At 51.2% G+C, this 16,340-nt stretch overlaps 1 long non-coding RNA gene across 1 annotated transcript in view; it reads right to left on the minus strand.

Moving 5' to 3' along the window:
- LOC142292085 (uncharacterized) overlaps positions 1 to 15,951 on the minus strand; it is a 65,604-nt gene extending 49,653 nt beyond the window's left edge. The window contains exon 1 of the long non-coding RNA XR_012750577.1: positions 15,902 to 15,951. This is a non-coding gene — a long non-coding RNA (uncharacterized LOC142292085). The remainder of the gene's footprint in view (positions 1 to 15,901) is intronic.
- Positions 15,952 to 16,340: the final 389 nt, after the last annotated feature.

A 16,340-nucleotide genomic window follows, 5' to 3' on the forward strand; every position in this document is an offset into this window, starting at 1 on the left:
CCCTCTCTGACACCATCTCGTGGATCACCAAGCCAGTAGAACTACGTATCGGTGCCCTGCACACTGAGAACATCACTCTCTACGTCCTCCCACACATGTCTCATCAAATCCTGCTGGGACTCCCCTGGTTACGGACACACGAACCGTCCGTCAGCTGTCGTACTGGTGAAATTACCCGGTGGGGCTCTTCTTGCCACGAGAACTGCCTGAAGTCCATACAGCCCATCCGACGACCTCCAGTTCCGGAGTCCCTACCAGGACTGCCTTCGGCCTATTGGTCCTTCGCGGACGTCTTTGATAAAAAGGAGTCAGAGGTACTGCCGCCACATCGTCCTTACGACTGTGCCATCGACCTACTCCCGGGAACTACACCACCTCGAGGACGGATATATCCTTTGTCCCCTGCTGAAACAAGAGCCATGTCTGCCTACATCACTGAGAACCTGGCAAGGGGATTCATCCAGAGATCCTCCTCTCCTGCTGGAGCAGGCTTCTTCTTCGTTAAGAAGAAAGAGGGCGACCTGCGCCCATGCATTGACTACGGGGATTCAACCAAATCACCGTAAAGAATAAATACCCCCTGCCGCTCATCCCCGAATTGTTTGATCGGCTTAGAGGAGCTCGTGTGTTTACCAAGTTGGATCTTCGGGGTGCCTACAACCTGGTCCGCATCCGCTCTGGGGACGAATGGAAGACCGCATTCAACACTCGCGATGGGCACTACGAGTATTGTGTGATGCCCTTCGGCCTGTGTAACGCACCGGCAGTCTTTCAAGAATTAGTGAACGACGTGTTCCCGGACCTTCTCTACGTCTGTGTGGTGGTATATCTGGATGACATCCTGGTCTTCTCTCCGGACCTCCAGACCCACAGAGAGAACGTGCAGCTGGTACTACAAAGACTGAGAGAGAATCGTCTGTACGCCAAGTACGAGAAGTGTGTCTTCGAGCAGTCTTCTCTTCCCTTCCTGGGTTACGTAATCTCCGATACCGGCCTGCAGATGGACCCAGAGAAGGTCTCTTCCATTCTCAACTGGCCCCCTCCTTCCGGACTGAAGGCAATTCAACAGTTTCTTGGATTTGCGAACTATTACCGTCAGTTCATCCCTCACTTCTCTGCCCTGACTGCGCCTCTCTCTGCCTTGACCAAGAAGGGGACTAATCCAAAGGACTGGTCACCTGCGGCCGACGCCGCGTTTGGCTCCCTGAAACGGGCATTTGCTTCCTCTCCTGTGCTCCACCGTCCTGAGTTAAACCGACAGTTCACCTTGGAGGTGGATGCCTCCTCCTCTGGAGCCGGAGCAGTGCTCATGCAGAAGTCCTCCTCCGGGAAGATGGTTACTTGCGGTTTCTTCTCCAAGAGCTTTTCAGCGCCTGAACGCAACTACACCATCGGTGACCGAGAGCTATTAGCAGTCAAACTGGCTCTGGAAGAATGGCGCTACCTTCTGGAGGGAGCAGTGTACCCCGTGATCATTTACACGGACCACAAGAACCTGAAATACCTGCGGTCTGCTCAGCGACTGAACCCACGACAAGCCAGGTGGTCCTTGTTCTTTGCCAGGTTCGATTTTCAGCTCCATTTTCGGCCCGCGGATAAGAATGTGCGAGCAGATGCCTTGTCCAGGTCATTCGTGCCCATGGAACAGGAGGAGGAGACATCCCAACCCATCATCTGCCCAAGTAAAATCATTCCGGTGGCTCCTGTCACTCTGGCCCAGATACCGCCCGGGAAGACCAATGTCTCTGAAACTGACAGACAAAAAGTGTTGCACTGGGGCCATGCCTCGAAAATAGCCGGCCATGCTGGTCAGAAGAGAACATGGAGTACAATTGTACGTCACTACTGGTGGCCATCCCTTCGCACGGACGTTGCGTCTTTTGTCTCAGCCTGCTCCTCTTGTGCCCGGAACAAGACGCCCAAACACCTGCCATATGGTCGCCTTCTGCCGCTGCCAATTCCCTCCGTTCCGTGGCAAGATATTGCAATGGACTTTATTACAGATTTGCCCTTGTCCGCCGGACACACAGTCATATGGGTCGTGGTGGACCGGTTCTCCAAAATGGCTCATTTCGTCCCTATGGCTGGACTCCCCTCTGCCCAGGAACTCGCTGACGCCTATATACAGCACATCTTCCGTTTGCATGGCTTTCCCTCACACATTGTGTCCGACAGAGGAACTCAGTTTACCTCCCGCTTCTGGAGGGCCCTCTGAAAACATCTGGGAGTGGCTCTGGACTTTTCTTCAGCCTACCATCCTCAGTCGAATGGCCAAGTGGAACGAGTCAATCAGATCCTGACCTCCTTCTTGTGTCACTACGTTAACACCCATCACGACGACTGGTCCACGCTCCTTCCTTGGGCTGAATTCTCCCATAACCATCACATCAGTGAGTCCTCCTCCAGCTCTCCCTTCCATGTCGTTTACGGACTTCAGCCTTCCGTCCCATTACCTGTATCTTCTTCCTCGGATGTCCCTGCTGCTGATACTGTAGTCCGTGACTTTTCAACAATTTGGGACTCTGTCAAGACGTCCCTTGGACGTGCTTCCCTGCGGATGAAGAGACACGCGGACAAGAGGCGTCTGGATCCTCCGTGTTTCTCTCCAGGAGATCTGGTCTGGCTTGCTTCCAAATATGTCCGATTGAAGCTACCATCGTAGCTGGGTCCTCGCTACATCGGGCCGTTTAAAGTCATCGGCAAGATAAATGAGGTCTCCTACAAGCTGCAGCTCCCAGCCACGATGAGGATACCCAACTCCTTTCACGTCTCCCTGCTCAAGCCGGTTGTCCTTGGTCCCTTCTCCACTGCTGCCAGTTCTGCTCCTCCTCCTATTGCTGACGATGACATCTATGTGGTAAGGGATATCGTGGCCATGAAGACCGTGCGGGCCGACAGTTCTTCCTGGTGGACTGGGCTGAGTATGGTCCTGAGGATAGGTCCTGGGAACCCCGGGAGAATGTGGGTACTCCCCTGATACGTGCCTTCCTGTCCCGGTTGCGGGGAGGGGGGCATGGGGGAGGGGGTACTGTCACGCTCCCCAGCTCCGGTGCCATGCTCCCCGGCTCCCCTGCCATGCTCCCCGGCTCCCCTGCCACGCTCCCCGGCTCCCCTGCCACGCTTCCCCGCTCCCATGTCACGCTCCGCCGCTCCCGTGCCATGCTTCCCGGTCCCCCGCTCCACAGCCTCCATGCTCCCTCACCTGCGTCCTCCAGGCAACCCGATCCCCGCTCCCGGCGCCCGTCGGCAACGCTGAGCCAGCCCGGCACTCCTGCCTCCTGTGCACCGCTCCCTGCTCTGGCTTCTGGCACCCGGGCCTCGCGCATGCGCATTAGGGCGCACGGTCATTGACCCTCTCTTAAAGGGCCAGCATCCTCCAACAGGATATTGAAGAATCAGGTACAGTGTATATAGGGGGTTCCTTTCCAAGTGGGCGGGGCCTGTTCTTCGTGTTTGCTAAGCTAGGAGTCAGGTCTCCCTGTGCCTTGTTCCGTACTTACCTATCTCTCATGTAGAGTCGCTCCTGTCTCGCCAACCGGTCCTGACGATTCCAGAACCCCGAACGGTGACTGTCCACCATCTCGTCAGTCCCTACCATCTCCGATCCCTGGATCCGTGTCGTGACCCATCTCCTCGCTCCGTTGGTTCCGGATTCTGCCTGACATCATCTCGGCCTCCGAACCTGAGCTCCGTCACCCGGACTACCTTCAGAGACTCCGTGGTCCCAGGGACTTCTTCACTCCACTCCTCTGAACGGACTGTCCTGCTACCCGTAGTGCTCCGGCTACCGGGCACCTTACCCTCGGTGAGGTGTTCAGCCCAGTGGATCCACCTCCTGGGCCTACCCGTCCTCCTGGTCCTAACAGAATAATTACCACAAAACACCTGCAAAGGTGTCCTAAGCATTTAAAATGGTCCCTTAGTCTTTTTCAGTAGGCTACACAATCATGGGGAAGACTGGGGACTTGACATGTCCAGAAGGCAGTCATTGACACACTCCACGAGGAGGGTAAGCCAGAAAAGGTCATTGCTAAAGAAGCAGATCACTCTGTGTATAATGACTTTATATAATATATAGAAATAGATCACTCTGTGCGTAATGACTCTATATAATATATAAGAATAGATACCTCTGTGTGTAATGACTCTATATAATATATAGGAATAGATCCCACTGTGTGTAGTGACTCTATATAATATATAGGAATAGATCCCTCTGTGTGTAATGACTATATATAATATATAGGAATAGATCACTCTGTGTGTAATGACTCTATATAATATATAGGAATAGATCCCTCTGTGTGTAGTGACTCTATATAATATATAGGAATAGATCCCTCTGTGTGTAATGACTCTATAAAATATATAGGAATAGATCACTGTGTGTGTAATGACTCTATATAATATATAGGAATAGATCACTGTGTGTGTAATGACTATATAATATATAGGAATAGATCCCTCTGTGTGTAATGACTCTATATAATATATAGGAATAGATCCTTCTGTGTGTAATGACTCTATATAATATATGTGTTTCCCTTTTTGCATTTAATTACTGAAATAAATTAACTCTTTGATGATATTCTAATTTATTGAGATGCACTTTTATATAAGCGAGAAAATATATAGTAGAGTCCTTTTCTCATTTGCTAGCCGGAACAGAGATTGGAAATACAAAGCTTCTCTCTCTGGTGTTGCATTATGCTGCTTTCACACATCAGTTTTTTGCAATCAAGCACAATCCGGTTTGTGCCTGATGCAACGGATCCGTCTCAGAGTGTGTAAAAACTGATGAGACAGATCCGGAAAAAAACGGATCCGTTTTTTTTTTTAAAGCTGCGAAAGAGGGAGAGACCCCATCATCACCGCACACGCAGGCACTCCCGCACGCATCATCGCCGCACACACCCCGACACTCCTGCACCCATCATCACCGCACACACCCCGGCACTCCCACACGCATCATTATCACCGCACACACCCTGGCACTCCCGCACTTATCATCATCCCCACACACACCCCGGCACTCCCGCACGCATCATCACCGCACACACCCCGGCATTACCTCAGTGACGTCACCGCTGACAGCGCGACTCCCTTCAGTTGCTGCATGGAGTTCCGAGGAGCGGCGGTATTTTACTCCCGCTCCTGTCAGCTTCATGTAGCAGAGCTGAAAGCGTCACGGGACCTCTGTGGATTACGTGGACCTGGAGGGGTATTTGGGGATTTTAATAAAATGGTGAAAGAGGGGTTTTTTGTCTTTTATTCCAAATAAAGTATTTTTTCGGGTGTATGTGTTTATTTACTTTAACTTACAGGTTAATCAATGGGAGTGTCTCATAGACGCCGGCCATGATTAACGCCTTATTACCCCGATTGCCACCGCACCAGGGCAATTCGGGATGAGCCAGATAGAGTCCCGGGACTGTCGCAACTAATGGATGCGGCAATTCCGGGCGGCTGCTGGCTGATATTGTTAGGCTGGGGGGCTCCCCATAACATGGGGCTCCCCATCCTGAGAATACCAGCCTTCAGCCGTGTGGCTTTATCTTGGCTGGTATCAAAATTGGGGGGGACGGCACGCCGTTTTATTTTATTATTTATTTATTTATTTTACTGGAACATATAGACTCGCCCACCGGCGGCTGTGATTGGTTGCAGTGAGACATCTGTCACTCATCATGGGGGCGCGTCTGCCTGCAACCAATCATATGCGCTGGTGGGTGGGGAAAGCAGTGAATACGAGATTGAATAATGGGCGGCCGGCATTTTCAAATCAGGAGAAGCCGCCAGCAGTGTGATTGCCGTGCAGCGCCGCGACGATGATCGGTGAGTGGGTGAGAGTGAGTGAGTCAGTGAGTGTGAGAGAGAGAGGGAGAGGGAGAGAGAGAGAGGCTGGGGCCACACGGGGCACTACTGCCATGCTCGCATGACACTCGGCTCGTGCTGGCAGCACAGCAGGAGCCAAGTGTCATGCTAGTGTCCCTTGGTCTGCGGTCCGACCGTGCGAGGGGACCACAGCTGCGGAGGGCGGGCAGGCTCTCTGGAGGGGCAGGCCGGCATGGAGGAGGGGAAGGTGGGATTTATCTCCCTCTCTCCTCCGTTGCCGGCTATTGCGACTCTTGCTCTGCACGCGGGGTACACCAGTGTACCGCGAGTGCAGTGCGATTTTTCTCTCGTCCCATTCACTTGAATGGGTGCGAGAGAAAAGAGTCTCGCATTACAGTCGCAGCATGCTGCGATTGTTTTCTCGGTCCGATTAGGACTGAGAAAATAATCGCTCATGTGCGCTGACACACAGGCTAATATTGGTCCGAGTGGAATGCGTTTTTACCGCACTCCACTCCCACTGATTTTCTTAAGCCAGAGAGAGACAGTGAGATTTTCTGACAAGCAATGTTTTTCTCACTTCTGGGCATGCTCAGAAGTAAAAAACGAATCCGGTACATGCTTCCGGTGTTTGATGCATGCCACTGGATTCGGCGTGCATAGACTTTTATTATGCACCATGCCGCATGGCGCCGCACCCGGCGCTATGCGTTTTTTGCCGCTGGCAAAAAACGTTCCTTTCTGCATCCTGTGTGGCTGCCGGAGTGACGATTTTTGCCGCAACCGGCAAAAACCGGATCAAACGCGAGTAAATGCTGCACAATCTGGCGCTAATAAAAGTCTATGAGGAAAAAGCACACCCGGCAGCAAAAAAAAAACGGATGCGTTTTTTCTGCAAAGCGCCGGATTGTGCCGCACAGCAAAAACCTGATGTGTAAAAGCAGCCTTACATGGACAGGTTTTTTTTATTGAACACTGTGTAATGCTTCATTTCTCCAGTGGTGGCGCTGCAGTAGATTTAAAGCTGAAGGACTAACCTTTAACATCCACAGCCTGATATACATATGTCTTTTTTCAATAGTATTAACTATACATAATTAATGTTAATAAACAATCCTTTAATTAATTATAACAATTATTTTCTTACATAGTATGGGGCCACCGGGGTTCAAGATGTAGAACAATGTGTACATCCATCTAATAAGCTAAACGTTGCTGGTCCTACAAGCACAGTCCCCTCCTCACTGCCAGGTATCTACATGGAGACCCTCATTTCACTGTAGAGCAGTCAATAGAAATAACTTCTCATCTGGCCTACTAGTTATACTGGATGCTCCGCAGTGAATAGCAGTGTGAGATCTCCACAGCAGGGAGGAGGGACACTGAGGGGCTGTCCATAAGACTAGGTGAGCAGGAATTGAGTTTAAACTTTAAAAAAAAATATTACAGCAGCCTCAATAGGTCTAAAAGATCTATACCTTGACCAGGATGTTGCAAATTGGGATTCTGATCTGGCTTATATATCCTGAGTCATATTGCAAAGGATTGTTAAAAATCCACTTGTGACTTTTAGGATCGCTACTTCCAATAGGTGGCGCTGCGCTAGAGTTTGTCTACTTTACTGGAGAGACAATTTGAATATTTCTTAGAGGGGCGTGGCAGCTATAAGTCCCCTTACTTGGCAGCCAGACTGGCTTGCAAAGTCTCCTTAAGGAGAATAGTGTTCCCCCGTGGTCCCCACATAGCTTTCTCATGAGCCAGATCAGACACCCCCATACTTTGCACTGATGAGGGGCAAGCACCCCGAAATACCGTGTCTGCAAATTGGGATTCTGATCTGGCTTATATATCCTGAGTCATATTGCAAAGGATTGTTAAAAATCCACTTGTGACTTTTAGGATCGCTACTTCCAATAGGTGGCGCTGTGCTAGAGTTTGTCTCCTTTACTGGAGAGACAATTTAAAAGATCTATGTAATTTATCCTGAATTAATTATGACATCTTGTTACAGATTTGCTTTAAAAGGGACCTGTCTCAAATGCAAAAGTGTCCAGTGTTTGCCCTTATTTTACTCCTGCTGCTCCCCTGAACATTCTTCTTCTTTTTTTTTTAAATCGGCTATACAGTTCCATAGATATGGGCCTTTTATATAGTGCTAATTTTTACAGTCCTTCCCAGGAGGCGTGGCTCCGAGGATGCTCTAGGGACGTGTCTTTATATTGCTCCTTACTATTCCCCTGTGAGCAATGCCCCCTTGGAATGACCCAAAAAATTTTCACTAAAAAAAAAGGAACTGTATAGCCAATTTAAACTAAATAAATAAAATACTCAGGGCAGCAAGAAGACTAAAATAGGAGTAAAAACTGTCCAATTTTCCTCTGGTGTCAGCTCCTGTGTAAATGCATATAGGCTTTCAAGTGATAATGGGCCCCAACTACAACAGGGCAATATTAAATAATAGAGAGAAGTGTCGCGGGCGGGGAGGAGGGTGTCAGCACACTACGCTCACCCCTTCTGCTCGGGTCCGGCGGCTGCTGCTCAGTGGTGGCTCGAGCGGTGGGCCGGATCCCGGGGGTTTCTCGAGCGGCACTCCTCGCCCGTGAGTGAAAGGGGTTTGTTGGGTGTGGGAAATGTTTATTGTCCGTGACGCCACCCACGGTTGTGGTGATTTCACCACCGCTGCTCAGTACAGGGGTCCCGGGGATGGTGATGCGGAGCAGCCAGGTGTTGTGTTGCCCCTCTGTGGGTAGGGGTTGGTGATCCCGGGGCCCGGTGATGGTTTGGGAGGTGCAGGGCCTGGTGGGCGCAGGGACGCGGGGGCAGCGCTGTGCCTTGCGGCACTGTGGTACTCACTCAGCCTGAGACGTTGACACAGTTTTTACGGTAAACCAAACGGCTGGTAAGACGGTCCCACGGACGGCTGCACTTGCTCTCCCAGTAGGTGACGGTGATGTCCCTCTTCCTTGCACCTTTGTGTACTTGTTGGTTGCGATGGGTCCCCACCGGTAACCCGCTCCCCGGCTTCAAGCTGGACCGGGGGAGCTCTACTCTTTGCCCGCAGGCGCTGGCTCTAAGAAACTGGTGCCTTGGCGGTGGCGGTGTCTCTCTTACACTGGCTGAGCTGTTGCCTTCAATCGGGACTTGGTTGTTGGGGGATCTACGTCCCCTTCACTGACGGATTCGGCAAATTATGGCGACTTCAAGCCTTGCCGGGGTCCGAGAGGCCCCTGCCCTGGTGCTGACTGTCCTTCGGAACACTGCTCCAGACCGCCGGGCACACAGCCTACGGGGTCCTTCCAGGAACTTCCAAACGGTCCCCCTCCAGACAGTCACCGCCGTTGCTGACCTTGCTGACCTGCCCTGCAGACAGCTGGACGACTTCAGGCTTTCTCTCCGTCACTACTCTTGCTCTTCTCTTTTACCACTTCACTTCACTTCGACTTTCACTTCCTTAGCTCATCTTAGCTGTTTACTCCTTCACTCCTCTAACTGTTCTTCACTCTAGCCCTGCCTGGGCTCAACTGCCTGGCTTCTCCCGCCTCCAGAGCTGTGAACTCCTCGGTGGGCGGAGCCAACCGCCTGGCCCACCCCCTGGTGTGCATCATCAGCCTCTGGAGGAAGGCAACAAGGATTTTTGGTTAGCTTAGATGTTCCTAAGTGGGATGTAGGGTGTGGTGGTGTGTGACCTGGCTTGCCCAGGGCGACACATTCCCCCTTAGCAAAATGCAGACCGTCCGCGGGCTGCCGTCCAACACCGGTTTTATTTTTCTGAAAAAGATAACATGGTAATATAACATATTTACATTTTTAATAATAACTCTTCCCAAGGCGGGAGGCACATTTCTTTTAACGTTGCATAACGGTTTACGGTTACGGTTTCCGCTCTCTCCCACCCAAGCAACCTGGCCCTGATGCTGCCCTTAAAGCACAGGCAGCACCCCTTGACCCACAGTCCAGCACAAGTTACCCGAGCGGGATCTGTCCTTCCCTCCAGAGGGTAGCCACCGGTTCCTTTGGTGGCTGGGCCCCAGCCTGCTCTGCTCAGGGCCCTCCCTCCAACCTGCCTCTCCGGAGGCGGCATTGCGGAAAACGGTAACGGTAAACAACTTATTTACAAGCCACTAATGTTTGTGGTTGCCCTGCAAGTTCACGCGCTTGTCCATGGATAGTCCTCCATGCAAAACTACTTTTAAACGGTCCCCACGGGGACAACGGTGCCGGCTCCAGCCGGTTGCAAATCACGGTAAATCAGGTGAAACTTCGGTATCATTTTCTTATCATTCTTTCCAACTTTTAAACAAACACAACATAATGGTGGTCCCAACGGGGACGGTGCAACGGGCATCCGCTGCCCTACTCCAGGCCTTCAGGCTCTAGTGCTCCTTCCAAGGGAGGGGGCGCGGCGCTCGCTCGGGCCTCTGGGCTGCCCTTTAGTTTAACGTCCAGTGCGAACCACCCCTGCTCCCCAAAGAACCGGGTGTATTGCACGATGTCACCCGGCATCAGATTGCGGCCGGGATGCTCTTCAGGCAGGTGGGCATTCACATCCCGCTGGGCTATAAACACTTCGGCCTCCAGGCCCGGTTCGTAGATGAACCCATAGCCCCGGCGGACATCAAACCGCCTCACCTGCCCCACGTACAACGGGCCCCGGACACGGAACGTGGCCTGGCGGAGATTTTCCTTTTCCCGGATAGCTCGGGCCACCAGCTCAGCCTTCTTCCGCCCCCTCTCGGCAACCTCCAGGCCCAGCGGTACCGGCTCCCTATCCCAATACGGCGCTGCCGCCAGCGCCGGCGCACGGGTCGGACCCCGCGGGACATCCTGGACGTTGCCCACTGTCAGGACTCTGGGCGGCATGTCCCGCGGTGTCTTGGCCTTGGGCGCTGCCTTGCAGCAACAACCCGGCGCTACCTCAGCCGAGGTGTGGGGGATGGGCATAGGGGCTTTCCGCTGCTGGGCCTTCGGCTCGGAGCGGGTCATTGGCTCCGGCTCGGGGAACTTCTCAGGGGATGCCTCCGGTTCAACCTTCGGGATCTTCCACGGTAACACCTCCGGTGTGCCGCGGGCTCCGGCTACAGGTCGGCCCGCCTGGGCGGGGACGCTGGGTACTGCTACCGGTTGCGGTGGTAGCAGGCCTAGTGGCGGGGTCACGGCCTCCGGGACGGGTGGCGAGGGGGGCAGCGGGGAGAGAGGGCTTGGACCGGGCCCCACAGCCGCGATGACCGGCCCTTCAAGGGCATCGGGACGTGGGTCACTCACCCTCCCTTTCTCCGCCTCCTCCTCGCGTCTCCGCACGGTGGCTATAACGTCCGCCATGTCGGCCTCCCACTCCTCCATGAGGAGCTGCATCCTGACCTGCAGCCTTTGGTAGAGCTGCGCGGTTCGGATCTCCACCCACGCCGCGGTTCCAGGCGCGGGGGCTACGGTGTCACGGGACGGCATCCACATGATGGCTTCTTCTTTACTTCCAGGAACGGTATGTTTGCAGAGTCCTGGCGTCCCTGCTTTTATAGCTGCAGCTACATGCGTCCAGCCGCCATCGCATCCCCCTTAGCTCTTTCCGGCCCCTCCTCTCTCGGGGCGGGGTTTTGGCCTTCGCGCCTCCACTACTCGAGAAGACGCTCGAGCGGGAACTTTTCGCGCCAAAGATGGCGGCTTCTGAAATTTTTCTGCCGGATACCTCCGGCGGTAACAAGGCGCACCTCTACCAGACGGCAGAGCGGTAAGATCCTGTTCGTGACGCCAAGTTGTCGCGGGCGGGGAGGAGGGTGTCAGCACACTACGCTCACCCCTTCTGCTCGGGTCCGGCGGCTGCTGCTCAGTGGTGGCTCGAGCGGTGGGCCGGATCCCGGGGGTTTCTCGAGCGGCACTCCTCGCCCGTGAGTGAAAGGGGTTTGTTGGGTGTGGGAAATGTTTATTGTCCGTGACGCCACCCACGGTTGTGGTGATTTCACCACCGCTGCTCAGTACAGGGGTCCCGGGGATGGTGATGCGGAGCAGCCAGGTGTTGTGTTGCCCCTCTGTGGGTAGGGGTTGGTGATCCCGGGGCCCGGTGATGGTTTGGGAGGTGCAGGGCCTGGTGGGCGCAGGGACGCGGGGGCAGCGCTGTGCCTTGCGGCACTGTGGTACTCACTCAGCCTGAGACGTTGACACAGTTTTTACGGTAAACCAAACGGCTGGTAAGACGGTCCCACGGACGGCTGCACTTGCTCTCCCGGTAGGTGACGGTGATGTCCCTCTTCCTTGCACCTTTGTGTACTTGTTGGTTGCGATGGGTCCCCACCGGTAACCCGCTCCCCGGCTTCAAGCTGGACCGGGGGAGCTCTACTCTTTGCCCGCAGGCGCTGGCTCTAAGAAACTGGTGCCTTGGCGGTGGCGGTGTCTCTCTTACACTGGCTGAGCTGTTGCCTTCAATCGGGACTTGGTTGTTGGGGGATCTACGTCCCCTTCACTGACGGATTCGGCAAATTATGGCGACTCCAAGCCTTGCCGGGGTCCGAGAGGCCCCTGCCCTGGTGCTGACTGTCCTTCGGAACACTGCTCCAGACCGCCGGGCACACAGCCTACGGGGTCCTTCCAGGAACTTCCAAACGGTCCCCCTCCAGACAGTCACCGCCGTTGCTGACCTTGCTGACCTGCCCTGCACACAGCTGGACGACTTCAGGCTTTCTCTCCGTCACTACTCTTGCTCTTCTCTTTTACCACTTCACTTCACTTCGACTTTCACTTCCTTAGCTCATCTTAGCTGTTTACTCCTTCACTCCTCTAACTGTTCTTCACTCTAGCCCTGCCTGGGCTCAACTGCCTGGCTTCTCCCGCCTCCAGAGCTGTGAACTCCTCGGTGAGCGGAGCCAACCGCCTGGCCCACCCCCTGGTGTGCATCATCAGCCTCTGGAGGAAGGCAACAAGGATTTTTGGTTAGCTTAGATGTTCCTAACTGGGATGTAGGGTGTGGTGGTGTGTGACCTGTGTCCCCTGGCTTGCCCAGGGCGACACAGAAGCAGTTGTGGAAAATGTCGCAGACACTTTTTGGTCAAACTAGGAATCTTTAATTTTGTCCTGCAGAGGCCTAACAGACTCGATGGTTGAATTCAATTTAAGTGGTAAGATATGTATTTGCTTATATACTGTCTCTGTAGGAGAATTGTCCATATATGAAAGAGTTTGTTGAGCAGCACATCCAGGGGGAAAACTAGGACAAAAGCAGCAAATTATTTAAAGCTTTTAAAACATAATAGAAAAAAAAAAGAATATTCTGGGTAGGTAGCCTACATGTTTTGAACAGAAAGGTTCTTATTCATGGCTGTGAATAAAGAAGGAACAAAAGAAGGAAAGATGGAGCCAAGAAATTAAAGGCCAATATACCTAAAGGCCCTGTCACACACACAGATAAATCTGTGGCAGATCTGTGGTAGATCTGTGGTTGCAGTGAAATTGTGGACAATCAGTGCCAGGTTTGTGGCTGTGTACAAATGGAACAATATGTCCATGATTTCACTGCAACCACAGATCTGTCAAAGATTTATCTGTGTGTGTGACAGGGCCTTTACTTCTATACCAGGAAAGATCTTTGATCAAATTATTAAACAGCATGAATGTAAATACTTGGATAAGAATACAGTAATGAACCAGATTCAGCATGGGTTTGTAGCGAACAAGTCATGTCAGACGAATCTAATTTTCTTCTATGATGGAATTACTGATAGGGTGGATCAGGGAAACATGGTAGATATAGTATATCTTGACTTCAGCAATCCATTTGATAAAGTATCTCAAGTATAGGATTGACAAGGCTACAGTTAGGTGGATTCATAACTGGCTCAGTGATCATACTCAAATGTTTGCACATCCATTGGAAGTGTTTCAAGCGGGGTACCAGAAGGCCCTGTCTTTGCCCCAGTGTTGTTCAACATTTTTATAAATTATCTAGATAAGGGAACTATAGATAAACTAATCAAATTTTCAGATTATGAAAACCTAGGAAAGATAGCTAACACTAGAGAAGATAGAGAAAGGATTCAGAAGTATCTAGATAAGCTGAAACAATGGGCAACAAGTAATAGAAGGATATTTAACAGGGAGAAAGACAAAATTCTACATTTATGTAAGAAAATAAAAATTAACATCTACAGAATGGTAGAAATAGAATTAGGCAATAGCATGTGTGAAAAAGACATTGGTATACTAATAGATCACAGACTACACATGAGTCAAAAGTGTGATGCAGCAGCAAAAATGGCAAACACAGTTCTGGGATGTATAAAGAGAAGAGAGTTTAGATCATGTGGATAATTATCGTCCTCTCCTCTTCTTTGGTCAGATCTCATCTGGAATACTGTGTCAAGTTCTGGGCACCACATTTTAAAAAAAAACATTGAAAAACTGGAGCAAGTTTAGAAAAGAGCTACCAGAATGGGGAGTGGACTTCAAAATATATCCAATTAGGAATGGTTAAAGGATCTGGAAATGTTTAGCTTGCAAAAAAAGAAGGCTAAGAGGAGACTTAATAGCTATCTACAAATATTTGAAGTGATGTCACAGTGTGGAGTGATCATCCTTATTCTCATTTGCACATGGAAACACGAGAAGTAATGGAACAGGCTGCCATGAGAGGTGGTGAGTTCTCCTTCAATGGAAGTCTTTAAAAAGAGGTTGGACAGACATCTGTCTAAGATGGTTTAGTAAATCCTGCATTAAGCAGGGGGTTAGACACAATGACCCTGCAGGTCTCTTCCAACTCTAATATTCTAAGATTCTATGGAATTGTTTAATGTGTGATTAATTCTCCTCTTTGCACTTGTGTTGGATAAGTGATAGTAATATAGTGAGGAGTGTGTGAGGGGAAGAAGCAGAACAGAGATAGCCAGATTCTATGACTGGATCACTTGCAGAATAATACGTCCAGAACATCCTGGTCCTAGTGTGGTGAAGTGGATAAGGCACAGCCAGAGAGCATAGCTGTAGTAAGTATGAACTGAAGCCACAAAAAGAGCTATGGATTACGGACCCAAGGAAGCTAGCAGAGGAGTGGTCCGAAGACGCAACGTGTAGCCCAGACCTGAGAGTCATAGTGAAAAAATACTAGGTTTGCCAAGCTGGAGTTAGAGTATCACTGGAGAAGACTATGGATAGTGAAGGACAGATAAAAGGAATGAAGTATGCAAGTCAGGCAAACTGAAATGTCATTTACAAGTCAAGTGCCGCCACGTTTAGCCAATAAGTCTGTTCCTCTGCGTAAAACAGATGAAGATGTGATGGAACACTAAGGCTGGCTTTGCACACTACGACATCGCAGGTGCGATGTCAGTGGGGTCAAATCGAAAGTGACGCACATCCGGCGTCGCAGTCGATATCGTAGTGTGCAAATCCTTTTTGATACGATTAACGAGCGCAAAAGCGTCGTTATCGTATCATCGGTGTAGCGTCCGACATTTCCATAATGCTGGTGCAGCGACAGGTACGATGTTGTTCCTTGTTCCTGCGGCAGCACACATTGCTGTGTATGAAGCCGCAGGAGCGAGGAACATCTCCTTACCTGCATCCCGGCTGCAATGCGGAAGGAAAGAGGTGGGCGGGATGTTTACATCCTGCTCATCTCCGCCCCTCTGCTGCTATTGGCCGCCTGCCGTGTGACGTCGCTGTGACGCCGCATGACCCGCCCCCTTAGGAAGGAGGCGGGTCGCCGGCCAGAGCGACGTAGCACGGCAGGTGAGTGCATGTGAAGCCGGCGTAGCGATAATATTCGCTACGCCAGCAATCACAAGATATCGCTGCTGCGACGGGGGCGGGGACTATCGCACTCGACATCGCAGCATCGGCTTGCGATGTCGCAGCGTGCAAAGTACCCCTAAGTTTTATGTCTGCTATCTCTTGTATATATGTTATGCCAGTTTCATCATAAAAAACTGTTTTATTCATATAAAATGGACTTCTTCATTCCTTGTGATTGCAATACACCAGTGATTCCTGTACCTGTATCTTTAATTCAAAGACTGTGGAGGAAAGACAGGTGCATAGGGTCTTAACCAATAAAAACAGTGAAAGGATTATAGGGTGCACTCACCTATAGATGTTGTGAAAAGTCACAATACCTAATGAAGCATAGACACTGGTGGAGACAGCTGCGGACCTGTAAAATGGAAACAGAGACTTCTATAGGAAATCGGGGATCATCGCTGCGCTTGTCACCATTCAATCCAAAATGTTATTATTCCAAGTCATTTATTTAAGGAGCATGAACAAAGTCTACGTGTTTCAGGGATCTATGCCCCCTTCCTCAGGACAATATAATATTAATGACCCAGATCCCCAGTGCCAGTACCACCAAAAACCTAAGTAATCCCAGTTTTCCCCAACAATCCCCCATACAAAGGTACTTAGCTAGGGTGGGACCAATGGATGGCCACTCTAGTCCACTAGTTGACCAAGTGGGAGGGACAGACTGTGGAGAGTAGTCGGGAAGACAGGACACAGAACGTGTGTGACTGCTGAAAGTGTCAGAC

The sequence above is a fragment of the Anomaloglossus baeobatrachus genome, chromosome 2 (assembly GCF_048569485.1).
Source record: "Anomaloglossus baeobatrachus isolate aAnoBae1 chromosome 2, aAnoBae1.hap1, whole genome shotgun sequence".
NCBI lineage: Eukaryota > Metazoa > Chordata > Amphibia > Anura > Aromobatidae > Anomaloglossus > Anomaloglossus baeobatrachus.